Source organism: Pogona vitticeps, chromosome 6, assembly GCF_051106095.1.
Source record: "Pogona vitticeps strain Pit_001003342236 chromosome 6, PviZW2.1, whole genome shotgun sequence".
NCBI lineage: Eukaryota > Metazoa > Chordata > Lepidosauria > Squamata > Agamidae > Pogona > Pogona vitticeps.
The window spans coordinates 25,232,926-25,251,177 of NC_135788.1; the positions used below are offsets into that span (position 1 = coordinate 25,232,926).

An 18,252-nucleotide genomic window follows, 5' to 3' on the forward strand; every position below is an offset into this window, starting at 1 on the left:
CAGAAATCCATTAACTTTTTTCATGTCTAAAGATAAGTCACTGAATATTGTACATTCTTCTTTCAAGTTAGTACTGGGCTGAATTTTCAAGAGCTTTAAATGTGCGGGCTTCTCAAATGTAACAACAAAAATTAACATGAACGAAGCATTGCACACATAATTCTTGTAGCACCTGATCAGACACGTGAAACTTCAAGAAAAAAATAAAACTGATTAGTCTTAAAGGTGCTGCAAGACTTCTGGTTTCACTTGTGCTACAACGGACTAAGGGCTTGGCTGCACATTGTAATGCTCCTATTTTTGCGTTGGGTTTAGCACACCTGAAATTGATTTAAAAACGTCCACGTATGCAACATTCAGCTAAGCATATATTTTTAGTGGAAAGTGAGTTTTTTTAACAAGGGGGGTGTTCTATTCGGAATTGATTCTGATAGTGATCTTTAGGGAATGATTTTGGTACATATTCTCACTTGTGTTGGAGGAAATTTTGTCTTCGGGATTTGTCAAGTATCAGATGCAAGGACTACAGGTATGTAAAATTAACAAAAAGACAATGAATGTCACATATTTTATCAGGAAACACAAAGTTCAATGGAAACTCAAACAATGAGTAAGACCATGGACTTCAAAACAACAGCAGCAGATGTTATGAAAGTGATTCAGCCCATCAGTTTTCCAAATGGGTAGTGACTAGAGAGAGACATCTCGAGAGTACTGCTTTTCAGATATGGATTTCTAGTGGCTTGTTTGGGTGTTAGTTAGGGTCAGGGCCATTGTTGAAACCTATGACAAGTATGTTAAATTAAGCCATTCTCCTATCTTATTCCAGACACTGGCCCTCAAAATGGGCTGGCATTCAATTCTGACTCTTTTTCCTAGTGGTTGAAAGATCCTTTTCCAGATCCACTTTAATGGAAAAAAAACATATTAGAGGAAGTCCTTTCTTCCCCATATCTAATATTTCACTTCCTAAATTGATCAACCACATTGCCTGCCTTGAGTAGCTGAATATCTTGGAGCTGGATACAATGAAACTTTGGGTCCAGGATCTACATTGGAGTATAATGTTTAATAAATTACAGCATGAGCTGGGATGAGGATGTAAACCTCCCAGAGCTAGAAAATGACAATTGAAATGGTAAGTGCAAAAGCCACATCAGAATCACTTTTAAACTATCTGTGATTGGGTTCAGTTGAAAGGGATGGCAGTTCCTCTCTTTGGGCGGGAAATAACCGAGAGGAGTCGCTTGAATGATTAACAAATTTATTAAAGTTAACATCAGGAGATTCAACGATTACTTCAACAGGGTCAAAACAACTTAAATCTGGCAATTGTTCATATGAAGATGGTAACTCTCCAGATGGAGAAGTGATAGGGTTTACTGTGGGGTTGGTCCGAATCGCTCTGTCGGTTGGCTTCCTCAACGGAGCATTCCTCATGGCGCAGACTGTGTCACAACAGGGATGTTGGGCCCAATCCCCCTCGCATGGCGGTTGATTGAATGTGGTGTCCGGCCAGATCACCCTCCCCCAATGACCTTGCCCTCTCGGGAAAACTACTACTGTCCTTTCTTCTGTTTCAGTAATAGTCACCTTTTTCTCTTTAGGGTCAGGATCAGGCAATAGTCCTCCTGGGGAAATCTTCCAACAACTCCCGCATTCTTTTATATTCAATTTCTCCTTTCTTCATTTCTTCCCGCGCTACTCTGAACACACTCACTTTTTCCTCCTCCCTTTTATCTTCCTCCCACACAGGTAAGGTTAACTCCTCCCCTTTCCTTTCCCTTTCCTTCCTCCACAAACAAACTTCCACCTTTACTTCTTTCTCTTCTTTTCCTTTTATAATCAACCCTTCTGCTTCCCTGCTTATTCCCTCCTTTAATGGTTCTCCAATTTAGATAGATGGCACACTCTCATCGTTTTCCTTCTGACCTATTATTTCTCCTTCACACTATCCCTTTATTATTCTTCATTTATTTTCCCAAAAGAAGTGTTTAGATGCCACTTTGCGTATCAAGGACTTGAAAGCAGATACAACAAATTAGCCCTTCAACTGCCTGAAAGCAAGATACAATATGATTTGATAGAAATTCCACAGAAAAACAAGAGACTTTTTAAAACAAATAGGACAACATTACTTTAAAAGCCCCAGAGAAACACTTCTACTTCGACTGCTGGTCTCTGTCTAAAGCACCAGATAACAATCTAGCTAGTGTACTTTGCAGGACCTGTAACATCTGAAAATCTTTCAGAGTAGTTCCAGATTACAACTATAATCAAGAAACACAAATTACTGTAGCCAGACACCTTCCCCCCCTTCTGTAGAAGGGCTACAGCTGGCAAACCCACCAGAACTAGGCAACGGTATTACTCTTTCAGAACGATCTGTGCTGTACTTAAGATAGCTAGTCCAATGAAATAGTAGAATAACACACACTTTTACGCCTGTCAAGTGCTCCATTCCACACACTTAATTTTTATTGCAGTTAAATGTTTAGTTATTAAGCCTGTAAACGATGCTATTAACTTAAATAGCAGTCATATTTCAGAACATTTTTTATAACCTGTTCTGAGGCTGGGCATGGTTCAGTGAAAGTTAAGTACTTCTCCATTATTTGTGGGACAGGAAAAAGTACACACATAATATGTGCTTAACTGTAAAAATGTCCCTACATACTTTTTATGAAATTCTTCCTTTTTTTGCAACAGCGAAATGAACAACTACAATAAAAAAAACCTTAAGTTTTCAACCATATGCAATCTTCATCGTGCACAAAAAGGTGCTGTACTGTTAGGCTTCTCCTCTTTTCCTTCAGAATAGAAATACAGCAGTGCCCTTTCAACTGGTGCCCTTGCTATATTGTGGACTATCATCCCCATCACACTGAATCACTGGCCATACCAGTTGGGGTTGATGAGAACTGTAGTCCAATGGAAATAACTATCTTCCTGTACTGAGTTACAGGAGAAAAATAACTCTGTTTCCTTATGGGCAGACACTGTGAGCTAGCAGGGAAAGCATGAGGTCTGCACAGACACGCAGCACCTGTTGGCCAGCATGCCTGGTCTCCATTAGTCCCTGTTCAGCACATGACCTCTCCCAATGGCACTGCTTCCAGGCAAAGTGCCCCCTCATGCATCATGCTGTTGGTGCTTTGTTGTTTTGTTTTTAAATGAAACTAACATCTCAATTTTGTTCAGCCAGCTTAATCTTTGATGGATTTTTTTTTCTCCCATTCTTACTGTTCTGGGTTGCTTGTTACTCACTCAAGAAGTTACTTTTTCAGACCACAGTTCCAAGAATCACTGCCTATGTTGGTTGAGGTATTTTGGGAGGTCTTTACAAAAACCTCTCTCGTATTTACACCCTATCTCAACTTACTAGACAATGTCAAGATTGAGGCTCCCTTTCCTCCTCCCCCTTTTAAAAAACCAGTTGCCAAGTGGAACCCATGGATATTGTTCCACTACAAAGCTGGTGTATCAGGCTTGCACAGCTAACAGGTCAGCAATCCGCTTCACAAAGCAATATGCTTGCCATGCTGTAACTTTTTTTTAAGGCAGAAAACATGAATCTCCTGCCCAACACTGAAACCAATCGAGTTACACCTTTCTCTCTTCTTCATCTTACTAAACATTCTTGCAAAGAGAAAGCAATCTTCCTTCTACTTTTTTAACAGACATGTTGTGACAAACACATATCATTGTCCAGCCAAAATCTGAGAGCAGACTCACCCACTGCTTCTGTGTACAAGGCTGCACAGCTCTTGTTGTTACTGTTGTGTTTTTTTTTAAAAGAAACGTATTTCAGCCACAATGCTACATGATAAGTAGGAACAAGAAGCACAGCAAAGGAAATTTACTTTTTTCAGATTAGAACTCTCCTAATCACCCAGTAAGCATAGTGATAAGCGATAGTGGCTTTCCCATTCATAGTTAATGCTTCTCTGGACCAAAAGCACTCTGGAAAATGAAACTGAATGCTTTATCAGCTGCTCAGGTAAATGACAAACTTACTACTACTAAACTATTGCCTATTTTCCAGAGGAGATGATGCTTGTATCTTGAGATCAAAAGGCCTGTGGGACCTCAAACCTCTGTCCTTGAGCCCAAAAGCAACAGTGCGTGTATCTCTCTGGCCACCCTCGCTCTCATCTTTCTGGTGAAAGTGAATGGCAGGTGATAGCCAAGCAAAGGACTGTTTCTTTATGAAGTGTCTACCTATGTATTAAATTATCCAAACACTGAGTAAAAGCAACAACAGCATTATATACTGTACATTCTTTATTGAGTCATATGCCCCATTGTATCCAGTATACTTTGCTCCCTTACTAGTCTGGGATTATGATGAACAGAAATACTATGTGAGATAGTTCTGAATCAATTCAAGGGAATACAGATATATGTTTGAGGTAGGTCCATGTGTGGTTCCTCTGGTACTTTTCACAATTATCTCAGGGACAATAAAATATTAGGTCAAAAGACTAAGGGCAATTGAATACACACCCGAGTGACCCATACTTCAGAATCAAGCTGCCTATGTTTAGCAACAAACCACTGACCTGAAATGACCACAAAACACACTGCTACAACAGCACTTAAATGTGAGTTTATGGTTGTAGAGTTACTCTAGACCAGTGGTTCCCAAACTTGGGTCCCCAGATAATTTTAGACTACCACTCCCAGAAATCCTGTCCAGCATAGTTAGCAGTGAAGGCTTTTGGGAGTTTTAGTCCCAAGAACATCTGGGGGATCCAACATTGGGAACCATTCCTCTAGACAGATGGCCTGTCACCACTGAAGGTCATTGGTTGGTTTTAGAGATGGGATAATCATATTAATTAATGAATACAAATATCCCTGGCCCAGGTGGCCCAGCTCCCCAAGCCTGCCTCCTAGAACCAACCCATCAATTTATGGGTCATGGCACAGCATGCAGGTCCAGAGTCCTGCTCGGCACACCTATCTGCAGTGCAACCTGGCTGCTGCTGCTCTGCCTTCCTGCTCTTCTGGCCACTCCACCCAGGGGTCAGGAGAAAGAGTCTCCCTGCTCAGCTGCCAAGTGGCCAGAAGAGCAGGAAAGTGGAGCAGCAGCAGCAGCTGGGCTTCATTGCAGATTGGCACACCAAGCATCACGTAAGTGTTCGGGTCGGCTCTGGGAGGCAGGCCTGGGGACCCAGGACTCCTAGGCCAGTGATATTTGTATTTGTTAAAAAATACAAATATCCCATCTCCAGTTGGATTATAGAAGGAGCTGTCAAAGACTCTGATCACTACTAGTTGCTTGTAGTTCAAGTGTGAGTGGGTGTGACCTCCCACACTTGGTTCAGGGGACCCAACTGATGAGCACTGTAGACTTTTCCCTTTATGCAGGCATTGCACTGCAGTCTGGAGTTGAAGGAAACTTTTCCTTCAACTGTACCTCATTTCAGATGGAATACTTATATGGCTGCTGGAGACTTCGCCCTTTCTTGGCCCAGTCAAAATAATGGTTAGTGTATACGTTTGCTTCTTGCTTACACACATTTCCCAGTCCTCCTGAGTAGATGCATTTGTAGTTAGGTGGTTACCTCTGGAATTCCTCTGTTCTCTGACCATCAAACCAATGAGAGCGGAAATCTAAGAGCTGGCAAGGAATCCCATCCACACCAGGTACAGATAGGCCTGAATCCTGACAAGTCTTCCTACATCTTTTCCTGTGCCTCGTATTAAAACACAATAATAGTTATTTTGAAGGAATTTTGTTTCAGATAGATATTTTTGCTATTGGGTTGTCTAAAGGAGAATTCAAAACAAAACGGACATTTCAAATTTAATAAGAGTAACCTCTCACTACAGTTTGAAGAAGCTGTATTATTTTACAGCATTTTTGACACATAATTTACAATAAATGGGCAACTAAATCATTGCCTGCAAATATTGCACAACTTATTTTTGATTAAATGGTTAATTTATAGAGCCATATATTTTTTCCCTTCACTATTCAAAAATTAATGGAGTATGTACTGTCAGGAGTTGTAAAAAAATGGTTGAGTGTTTAGCAAAGTGATGATTTTATCCTAATTGAAAGTGGGAATTGCTACTGTCATGTTAGATCAAAGCTCCAAGAATAAGTATCTTTTAATTCCTAGTGGCTGGGCTAGCACAGAAGGCAACAATTAGATCTGTGATGTGTTCTCCCAATTGGATTCCCCAGTTTAATCTCTCCTAAAAGACAAGGGGAAAGGTTGAGGCTTTTATGGTAAAAACTTAAATATTTCCTTAAATCAACTTCCTTTCCCAGAGGCAAAATTAGAAAGCTAATTTTGAAATTATGTTTAAACGTGCTGATGTTTAAAGACATGTTTTTTCTTGCTTAGGTTTCATCCATATTTGTTAAGACAGAACATAGACAGTGCTGATTGCACTGAGATCAAACCACAAAAAAGTGACAGGTATTTACAAGTAAAGGACGCAAGTCGGATGCTTTGTGTACAGTATGTGCATGCATGCATCTCTTTGATGACTTAAAGGTCTGTATGTCTTACCCAAAGCAATGATCAGATCTGTAACAGTCACAGTCAGATTCTCCTCAGCAGAGAGACAAAAGGCTGTAAAGATATATGTACGTACCTCTGTCTCATGCTCAATCAGCAAACGCCATATTGTCTTGCTGGCAGTCTGTTTTGAAGGAGCATTCTATCTGGCCCAATTTTTGGATTATTTGCTTTAACTCCGAACTTTATATTATATTTGAATAATGAAGAATTCTCAAGACCTACGAACTCAAAAGCTTATAACTTTTTAATGACCCATTAAAGATACTACTCAACCCAGAAATTCATTTCTATGAAAGAATCAGATGGCTACTTTTTTTTTTTTTACATTTCCTGATTTTTCAGATTTTCTGTCCCATGGAAACCTCCACATATACCAATTTATTAGCTCTTCATATACAAGAGTGGGCATAGTATGAAAACTCACAGGTTTGGTTCGCTCTTTTCGATAATGTTCCATTTCAATGAGACTCAAACACATTTCACTGCACGCTGGATTGTTTACAGGTCTAGGCCAACATTCAAAGAACCATCTGGCTCATTCCACACACCCAAGGGAAATTTCACGACATCATTCTGGAGTAACAACAGCCTTTCTTGCCACAAGGAAAATCTCTTCCGAACTGAAGAAAGTGTCCAATGCAGTTTATGATACAGCACAGGTGCCTACTATTTCTGATTTTTTTAAAAAACCCATGAAATTCAGGAAAGGCTAACCCATAATTCCACTGGGCGAATAGCTCAATTTTACTTCAACACTGATGTTGAATGTAATTTTAACACTGGTGATGAGGCAGCTTTTTTTCTTCATCACAAGACACTCTGTGTGATACAGAGTTGCCCTCCAGCAGAGAAAGCAGATGTTTTGTGCTGCATGGAACAGTTGCCTTACTCTGCCTAACAACAGGTGCCAATATGAGTAGACGTAAATACACACAAACTTTTGAATAGTCAGCCCTGATTTTATTCTACATCCCAGGATATCCTTCTAGAATTAAAATGGTGGATCTAGGAAAAGTGTTAGATACAGCTATGACATTATTTTCCGTTGGTAGGAAATAAAACTGCATGTATCTCTCACCTCCAAAAATAAGCCTTTGGGGGGAAAAGACTATGGCACCTCCATCATCATAATCATCTTAGAACTGCAGAGTCTCTCACACTGTCCCTGCTATCAGTGAAATCACTTTTTATTTAAACAACAATTTAAAGCCTTCTAACAACAGGGTCTAACTGGAAGTGCTCTGTGTGTATCATTATTTTTTAGGTAAAGCATTATTAATATTTCTGTTAGGAGGCTTTAAAGTGCTTGAGTTTTAACTTTATTTTAATACTATAATAGGTTTAATTCAATTTAAGTATTTGCAACTTACTGCATTTTAATCACATAATTTAAAACTATATTATGTTGCCTTGGGCCTCAATTTTGGAAGAAAGATGGCATATAAGCTAACTGAATGCGCATGGAACTGAGGCTCACCTTTTAGTAATTTTTAGACGGGGGGTTCCACTCATATCGGTGGGACTGCTTCTTGGGATACATGGTGAGAACTGGGTAACTAGAACATCTAAAAAGTCATATTTTCACTTTACATCTAAAAACTCACATGCTGATGAAACAAATTGCAGCTGTGAATTAATTAACTACACACATAGCATCTGACTGTGAAGCCAGCATGAAAAGCATTGGGCGTGTCATTATACCGTATTTTTCGCTCCATAAGACGCACTTTTCCAGAAGACGCACCAATTTTTTAGGAGAAGAAAACAGGAAAATATAATCTGTTTTCTTCGCTCCATAAGACGCACAGACTTTCCACCCCCCTGTTTTGTGGGGGAAAAGTGTGTCTTATGGTGCGAAAAATACGGTAATTTATTGAAAAGTTTATCTTTTAACTGCCAATGTTGAATAAGACTATTATTTCCAACAACAGCCTTAGGACCTCACCCCTTGATTCTCTGCTTAAAAAAGGAGGTTGATCAATAAACTAAAACCAATAAATAAGGGAGAAAAAAAGCCTTTATTTCAATGCTATAGGTAAAATAATTTTTAAATACAGAAACAAATTAAGGATTTAATGGCATAGTTGTTTTTGTCTATATCATAAATCTTTTGGGAACATCAGTCGGAATTATACTTTCACTTTTTGTTCTAAAATAGTTCAGGATAATGTTAATCTCTTGAATACAAACTAGCTATGTCTAGCCGTGCAGTAGTAAATTTTGAAGTACAGGAACTCATTATGACTGTATCAATTATTCAATCATCACACAAGAGTTGGATCGGCATGACTGCAATCATATGCACAGCTTCTTGGGAGATATCTGCATTGAACTCAGTGGTAATTATTCTAACTGCAATTCAGCAAAACATCTTTTGAGCTGCTCCCTGGCTATGATTTCCACCTCGGCATGAATTTCACTCTGCCCGGGCAACTTTGAATTAGCTATGCAACAGAATTTCAACCAGCATTCAAAGTTATGGCTGAAAGCTACCTTTAACTTTTCAATTAACAACAATAATTGTGTGCTATCAAGTTAATTCCAAGTTGTGGTGACCCTTTTCAGGGTTCAATCGATCGATAGATAGAGAGAGAGAGAGTACACAGACAGGGGGTAACCATTCCCTTCTTCTGGGGATGCCCTGAGATTGTGCAGCTTGCCCAAGGCCACACAGGCTGGCTCATCTGGAGTGCACAGTGGGGAATCGAACTTCCACACTTTGACTCCACAGCCAGATACCTAACTCACTGAGCTATCCTGCCAGTTAACTGTTTGATTAGCAATGTAAATAAATTGCAAGGAAACTTTGCAATTTAAAAAGCTTTCACAAAGCAAGACTTCCACCAAAGGAAGTCTTCGTTTCTGCTTGATGATTTTTTTTCTCATCCTTTTAACTCCCTTTATGATAATCGGTTTCAAACAACAGTTAAACTTAAAACTTCATTTCATGGCAAAGTCAGGAGGGTCAGTCAATTACTGTGCTGTTCCATGCGATGACGAACCCGTTTTGAGGATTTTGTTTTGTTTTGTTAAATGAAAAATGGTATAGGAATGCTCTAAAATAAATAACGCTCCTCCGAACAAAGTGTATTTCTTTCTTTCTTTCTTTTTCTTTCTTTCTTTCTTTCTTTCTTTCTTTCTTTCTTTCTTTCTTTCTTTCTTTCTTTCTTTCTTTATTTATTTATTTATTTATTTATTTATTTATTTATTTATTTATTCGATTTTTACGCCGCCCCTCTAGACAACGTCTACTCGGGGTGGCTTACATCAGTTAAAACAAGTTAAAAAACATATAAAATGCATTTATACTAATTAATTCTAAACAAAAGGTTTCCAAGATGGTGGTATACAAAAAAAAAGAGAAAAAAGAGAAAACGAAAATAACTTAATTGACTGGGGGGTAGGCCTGTTTAAACAACCACGTTTTCAATTGGCTTTTGAAAACCCCCAGCGAGGGTGCCAGCCGGATTTCAGTGGGGAGTGTGTTCCACAGCCAAGGGGCAACCGCCGAGAAGGCCCGGTTTCTTGTTTTCTCCTTCCGGGCCTCCCTCGGCGTCAGTCCCCTCAGCTGTCCCCGCTGGCTATGTCGGGTGACTCGGGTAGATCTGGGTGGGAGGAGGCGATCTGCCAAATATTGAGGTCCCAAACCGTTTAGGGCTTTATATGTAATCATTAATACTTTGAAGTCAATGCAGAAACGAATAGGTAACCAGTGCAGCGCAGCCAGAGTGGGGGAGATATGTTGGTGTTTTCTCACCCCACTAATAAGCCTGGCTGCTGCATTCTGGACCATCTGGAGTTTCCGCATGAGCCTCAAAGGCAGCCCCACGTAGAGTGGGTTACAATGGTCTAGTCTCGAGATTACGAGCGCGTGGACTAGAGTAGTGAGGGCCCCCCGATCAAGATATGGCCACAGCTGGGCAATCAGCCATAGATGAAAATAGGCAGAATGGACCACGGACGCCACCTGGGTTTCCATGGTTAGTGCCGGGTCCAGATGTATCCCCAAGCTGCGGACCTCACTCTTTGTGGCAAGGGTCGTCCCTCCAAAAGAAAGGGAGTCACCTATGCCACTGACGGGAGGGCAACCCACCCTCAAGACCTCCGTCTTGTCCGGGTTCAGCCTCAATCCATTTGACTGCATCCATTCCAGTACGGTGTCCAGGCAGCGCTGGAGGGACTGGACGGCATCCACTGAAGTTGGAGTAAAAGAGATGTAGAGCTGTGTGTCATCAGCGTACTGGTGACACGATGCCCCACACCTTCTGATGACCCCGTCCAGCGGCCTCATGAAGATGTTAAACAGCATTGGGGAGATGAGCGACCCCTGTGGAACCCCACAATTGAGACTCCACGGGGCCGAGACATTCTCCCCAATCTGCACTCTCTGGGGGCAGTCCTCCAGGAAGGAGCGGAGCCAGGCAAGTGCCAGGCCACCAACTCCCAACTCGGAGAGCCTCCCTAGGAGGATACCGTGGTCGACGGTATCAAAGGCAGCTGAGATGTCGAGGAGGACCAACAAGGACACATTGCCCCCATCGGCCTCCCTCAACAGGTCATCCAGCAGTGCGACCAGTGCCGTCTCTGTACCATAGCGCGGCCTAAAGCCCGACTGAAATGGGTCTAGAGCATTGGTTTCGTCTAAGAGCGCCTGAAGCTGGTCTGCCACCACCCTCTCAACCACTTTGCTGAGGAAGGACACACTGGCGACGGGCCTATAATTGCCAATTTCGTCCACTGCCAGATTTGGTTTCTTCCTAATGGGCCTAATGAGTGTCTCCTTGAGGGCAAGGGGTACCTTGCCCTCCTGGAGAGACCCATTAATTATTGCAGTGGCCCATTCAGTTGTTACCGGCCTGGCTGCTTTGATTAGCCAGGCCGGGCAAGGGTCGAGAGAAGAAGTGATGGCCCGACAGCGATCAAGCGCCTTGTCTACCAGCTCTGATGTTACAGGCTGAAAAGAATCGAGAATTACCGGGCAGGATGGAGCACTGGACATCTCTGCTCGATCCATTGTATTTAAAAAAGGCGAAAGGTCACGGCGGATGGCCTCCACTTTAGATTTAAAAAATGCTGCAAATTGGTCAGGTGAGATGATAGAAGGAGGCCCTTCACCCTGGCCAATTTCGGATAGATTGCGAACTATACGGAAAAGTTCCGCCTGCCGGTTGGAAGCTTCGCTTATCCGGTCAGCGACATAAGCTCTTCTAGCAGCCTTTACCTTGGCAAGGTAACGGTTAGTTGCGATCCTGACAGCGATCTTATTGTAAGCCGTCGGTTCCTTCCTCCAAATGCACTCTAGCCGTCTCCTTATTCGCTTCATCGCTCGTAGATCCTGACTATACCAGGGTCCTGGCCGAGCTCTACTCCGGAGAGGGCGTTTGGGTGCGATCGTGTCAACAGCCCTAGTGGCGGCGGAGAACCAACCATCAACCAGGACTTCAACAGGAGCGCCAGACAGTGCCGCTGGGATCCCTCTCATGGTATCCTGGAATCTCATGGGATCCAGTAACCTTCAAGGGCGGACCATCAAAATAGGTCCCTGCTCCCTGCAGGGGGGAAGCGCCATTGTGAGGTTACATTTTGTCAGGTAATGGTCTGACCATGACAAGGGGACTGACACAAGGTCAGTCACCATCAGACCACGCTCGCTACACTCGGTAGAAAAGACCAAATCAAGCATATGGCCACCCATGTGTGTGGGGCCGTTGACATGTTGGGACAAGTTCAAGAAAGCCATGGTTTCCAAGAACTCAAGAGCTGGCCCGGATACCTCCGCCTCCACATGGATGTTGAAGTCACCCAGGACCAAAAGTCTCGGGGACTCCAACAGAGCCGCGGAGACGAAGTCCGCCAGCTCCGGTAGGGAGGTGGCTGGGTTGCTGGGAGCGCGGTAACCCAGCAAGGTCCCAATACCATCCCTGGCCCCAATCCACACATGGAGAGCCTCCGGACCCCGCCTCATGAGCGAGGAGCGCCTAGTAACCTCTAATGATTTTCTATAAACAATGGCAACTCCCATTAGCTCCCATATTCTCTTAATTAGCTGTACTGTATGACTGGCTGGACTTCAATATAGTCCAACTTTTTTTAATGGAGATTTCCCAAAATGTGTATATGTACCTTATGTCTCATGTACCTTATGTCTCATGTGTATACACACACACACACACACACACACACACAGAGAGTTTTCTATAGATGTTTTATAGATGTTCTAATAAATGCTGTAGGCTGGCTGCTATAGGGCTCCCACTTATACATGAGGCTGAATCCAGTTGTTTGTTCCAGCTAGAACAAACCTGTTGAATCAATGAGACAAACAAGAGCATTGATTTAACAAATACATTTCCACTCCTACAAACAAACATATTCACCCACCATGCTTATGTTGTGAGAACTTGGCTCCCAACTTCTTTTGTCTAAGAAAGAAATGAATGTCAATTCTCTCTGTGTCTTTCTTTAGCCAATTATTTGGTTCAACAAGGCATAGTTTTCTCTTGACAATTGAAACTTCAAGGAACATGGGGATTTAGAAAACAGAACCTGTTTTGTTACGAATCAAACCAAATTAAAGCTGTTTTTGTTACCCACAATTTGGGGGGGGGGGACTGATAAGAGTATTTATAATTCAAGGTTATGAGTCTTCCTTTTTTCTGACTAGTTCTAATACGTTTTTTAGTACCCAGTTGGACTAAACAGACCAAAAGGGAAAGAGTGCTAGCCCCACTGCTCTGTTGCCACTTTGTTCATAGGAAACAATAGGTCTGAAAAGGGCAACCTGGATTGGCACTGACACTAACTTCTTTTGGGAACCAAGTGAAAACAATTACTAAAAGAACTAGGTATGTTTAGCTTAACAAAGAGAAGACTGAGGGGAGACATGATAGCAGTCTTCCGATATCTGAAGGGTTGCCACAGGGAAGAGGGCATTGATTTATTCTCTATTGCACCTCAGGGTAGGACAAGAATCAATGGGTGGAACCTCATCAGAGGGAGATGCAACCTGGAAATAAGGAGGAATTTCCTGATGGCGAGAACCATTAAGCAGTGGAACAGCTTGCCTCCTGACGTTGGAGTGCCCCATCACTGGAGGTTTTCAAAAAAAGATTGGACAGCAATCTGTCTGGGATGGTATGAGGTCTCCTGCCTTGGGCAGGGTGTTAGACTAGAAGACCTTCAAGGTCCTTTCCAACCCTATGACAATCTATGGTTATTTACCAAAGGCTTCTGGGAATTAAGGATCATGGCTTTAACAGACCGTGAAGACTGTTTGACTATTGTGTCAAACAGAAGTAGTTCTAAATTATAATGGCCTTATAGGCTCCTTCCAACTTCATGATTTTATGAATCAGAGGTCTTTTTTTTTTCTTTAACCACACACCCGGGTTACTCCGAAAATTACAAATTCCTTAACAACAATGGTTACCAATCTTCAACACATTACACACTATCATTCTGTTAATTTTGGAGAGCTAGGTTTGATGGAGCAAGCACCTGACTCCATGTTAAGGCAGGTTCCTGTATTCTATGGGAATGAATGTATATTTTGCAGATATAAACACTGGAGCTTGTCTCTAGTATAAGGAAGGAAGGATGAGCCTGAGAATTTAGCTATTTTGCATACTGCCTGGGGCTTCTTGCTGTCCCATAAAATGGATGAGTTTCCTACCAGTCTTATTTTGCAGATTTCTGTAACCCTGATATGAGGGTGATGCAGTGTTTCTTTCTGCTTCAGTTGGGCCCAGTCATGAAGCTGTTATCTTGCAAGACTGAAGAAAAGGGGATATATTGAGAGCCTTTCTCATCAAAACTCAGCAAGAGGCTCTGAAAGCCCCAGCGGGTTTGAAATCAGCCAAGAGTATACACCTGATGATTATGTCATTTCAAATATAGAAACAGATTATGTCCTTGTGAATGCTCATGTTATCACTTCCATGAAATTTAATGCTAGGAGTCAATCTCAGGCCTTGTTAGCTGGCTGCTTTCCAAGGTTTGTTATTGGAGATAAGAAAATTCTTGCTCCTGAGAAAGTGAGATGCAATAGCCTTATGAACTGTGGATTGTGATGGCATGCTAATAACATAGCAGCTGTGATTCCTGAATGTAGTGTATGATAAGCAGTTACTTTCTGATCTGTTTGGAAATTTAAAGCACCCTTCAATTGGGCTATCCAGAAGGTGAAAGGTAAAGCAAAAAAAAAGCAAAGTGTGCTGCTTTTATACCGCCCCATAGTGCTTCAAGCACTCTCTGGGTGGTTTACAAGTTAATTATGCAGGCTATGCATTGCCCCCCCCCCCAGCGAGCTGAGTACTCAATTTACCAGCCTCAGAAGGATAGAAGGCTGAGTCAACCATGAGCCAAGGATTGAACCCCAGGCTATGAGCACAGTTTTAGCTGCAGTACAGCAGTTTAACCACTGTGCCATGAGGTACCAAATTTCTGTACTACTTTTCAAGACTTGACAGGAAATATACATGTGTGAAAGAAAATTCTAGTAAAGAAATGAAGTACTCTCCTATGGCATGTAACTCAGAAAGTTTGATCAGCATGGTGCAGTTCATTATTTCGTATTTTCAAATGAAGGCAAAGGGTTCTGTGGCATAGGTTTGGAGGTAGAAAACTACAATATTACTCACATTTCTCACATTATCTCTTCAGTAAATCTAGGAAATCTGTTTTTGAACACTGGCTGTGTTTGAGTGACATGCTACACCATGGTTTTAGAATAACATGAGCAAACAGCACCAAGTTCCAAGCTTCTGTTGTTCTTCCTCCGCTAGACAAGATAATAATATAATATAATTTATTGTCATTGTAAGTATATACACAGTATATCATACAACGAAATTCACATAGATCTAGCTATCCTCAGTGGTTTTCGGTATCCATGGTGGTGCTTGGAACCAATCCCCAGTGGATATGGGGGTGTGAGTGTTCGATCTCGGGATTCTTCCCTTTCCCCAATAACTTCACCAGACACCATTTGCATTGGTAACGATGGAACATTTAATATTGGACTGACAATTAAACCATTGTCTTGAACTTGCATATAGTCTCTTTCTCCTTCCTCCAACATGATGGGGGCTTCCAATCTTCTAAAACGAAGGGGTTACCAAAACTAGAATTCCAAGGTCCTGGCTGCTCTGCTGGCGATCGTTCCTTCATCATCGTTCCCATCTGCACAGACAACAGGGGCACAGACGTGTCTCCAAGGAAATCGTCCCATTTGGGATATCCCTTGAGTTCCAGCGCCTCCCAGGCCTTCTCCATTCTACCGTCTTCACCATCTCCCGTGCTTGACATTCACTCCTCTCCTTTATTGTTCTACTTTTTCTCTTTCTTCTCTTAACTTCTTCCTCCACTCCCTAGCTTCTGCTTCTCCCAAGTAAGATGGTCTGGGAGGAATTACCGCTCTTTTCCTATGGTCTGCCCCTTCCCTAGGCACCTTCAGTCTCTCCCACTTCTGGGTCCAAGGATTTTGCAACCAGATCTATTTCCAACCTGGAGGTGTCTCGTCTATCACTTCTCCTTCCCCTGCTTCTATCTCCTCCCTCTCTCTACTTCCTTTCCCCACCTCTTTTAACTGCTCTTCCTTTACTCCCAACCCCCTCAAGCCTTGGGATAATTCCTCCCCTTCTGCCTCTGGAACTTTCTCTGGGGTCCTTGGGAGTCCATCTTCCCTCCTTTCTCTGTCTCATGGGTGGGAATGGACAGCGTTCCAGCAAATGGTGACCCCAATTCTCCTCCTGGCTCACAGGGGGTTCTACTGTAACATTGACTATGTAGTTTTTCAAAAATTCCAACTTCAAACCATGTTTCCTGAATCCCCTACATCCTGGACTCTTAACCAAATTAAGAAAAGTGGCTGGGGCCAACAATTCTCTTAAGATAAGCAGAATTGGTCTTTTTATTCATTTATAGGAGCTATTTTAAATTTGGGGTAGATTAAGGTTGCCTATTTCTGAATGGGGGTAAGTCAGTTTTGCTTTTTAAAAATCTTAACTCAAAAACCCTATGTCCAAACTTCCCCAAATTTGGCACAGTGCCAAATTGTCCTTTCAAATACACAAATAGTGCTTCTCCCTTTTTGAGAAGGCTACAAAGAATCTTATGCTCTAAAACAGTGGCCCCCAACCTTTTCTGAGTCGTGGACCGGTTGGGGGGATGGGGTCTGTGTGCGGAGGGGGGTGGGGTGCATTTACGTGCATGCGCAAAGGGGCAGAGCATGCTCACAGAGGTGAGGAGTGAACTCACAGGTGGGAGGGGCACCCATGTGTGCAGGTGGTGGGCCATCTGTGCAGGTGGGGTGGGTGGGGGGGTCCTGCCATGGCCATGGACTGGCACCGGACCATGGACCAGGAGTTGGGGACCTCTGCTCCAAAAGGGTGAGGATAATAATAATACTCAGACCTGGCTAGTGATGTAGAGCAGTAGTCCCCAACCTTGAGCCTCCAGATGTTCTTGGACTTCAACTCCCAGAAATCATGACCAGCAGAGGTGGTGGTGAAGGCTTCTGGGAGTTGTAGTTCAAGAACATCTGGAGGCCCAAGGTTGGGGGCCACTGATGTAGAGAACTAGTGGGATGGACCTGGTGGAATCAACTGCTCCTAGCTTTCCCTATCTGGATTCTCCAGATAGCAGCAGGCAAAATAGTATGGGAGGAAGAGGCAGGGAGTGCAAGCAGAGTAGCACAGGTGTATTGGTATTCCATCTCCCTGCACAGGTGGCTCATTCTCACAGTATCATTACTACTACATTCAGCATGATGTAGCAGGGTTAAGGTGTCGGGCGAGAACTTCAGGGACCTCAGTTTAAATATCCATGCAGCTATCATACAGCCAGTCACCATCTCTCGCTCTTACATATTCCCTAGGTTATTCTTACTGGATATCAAATACTTTTCTGCTCAGTAATTCTGGATGATTCCTAATAGTCAGATGTTTTATTATAATACCATCTCTGTGAAGTGGCAAAGGATGTGCCAAGTGCAATTGAGTGCAGCACGGCTCCAATTTAAATTCTAGAATCTGCTCAGCAAATGCTCCCAGAATTTATTGACCAGGCTCCAGTTTGATATGGATTTAAATCCATTTTATTTTATGCTCCTGTCCATTTATATGATAATATTTATGGCATAATCATTTCTTTATGGCCATTGTAACTATTATAAACCATGGTCTGTTTCAAGCTCAGACACAAACAAATCAGGATACCAGAAAAAGGATAAGAAGCGAATATAAATTAAAGGCAATGCTGTTAAGTGAAAAAGTCTGATAGCGCATGAATAAAATGAAATGCAAATTAGCACCAAAAGTTGGGCATTAACTCTTCGCTGCAGAAACCATTAGAAATATAACAGGAAAGCCCGTTGACTGACTTTTGGCAAGAGAGCTGACAAAGATTAAGGAAGCAGCCTTTTCTTGTGCTACTGAATTCAGGCATAACTACAGTGGACCCTCTACTTAAGGAATTAATCCGTATTGGAATGGTGGCTGCAAGTCGAAAAGTCTGTAAGTCGAATCTCCATTGACCTACAATGCACTGAAAACCGATTAATCCCATAACCAGTGGTTTTTATTCTATTTTTATTCCATTTTGGTTTTTTTCTGGTCTGTAAGTCGATTCTCTGGCTGCAAGTCGAATCTAAATTTTGCAGCCAAAGAAGTCTGTAACTCGAAAAGTCTGTAAGTCGAGCTGTCTGTAAGTCGAG

The 18,252-nt window shown here is 42.4% G+C and overlaps 1 protein-coding gene across 4 annotated transcripts in view; it reads right to left on the reverse strand.

Moving 5' to 3' along the window:
• The window catches only part of CALCR (calcitonin receptor), a 160,070-nt gene that overhangs the window by 88,864 nt on the left and 52,954 nt on the right, over positions 1–18,252 (reverse strand). The gene's annotated exons all lie outside the window — the stretch shown is intronic.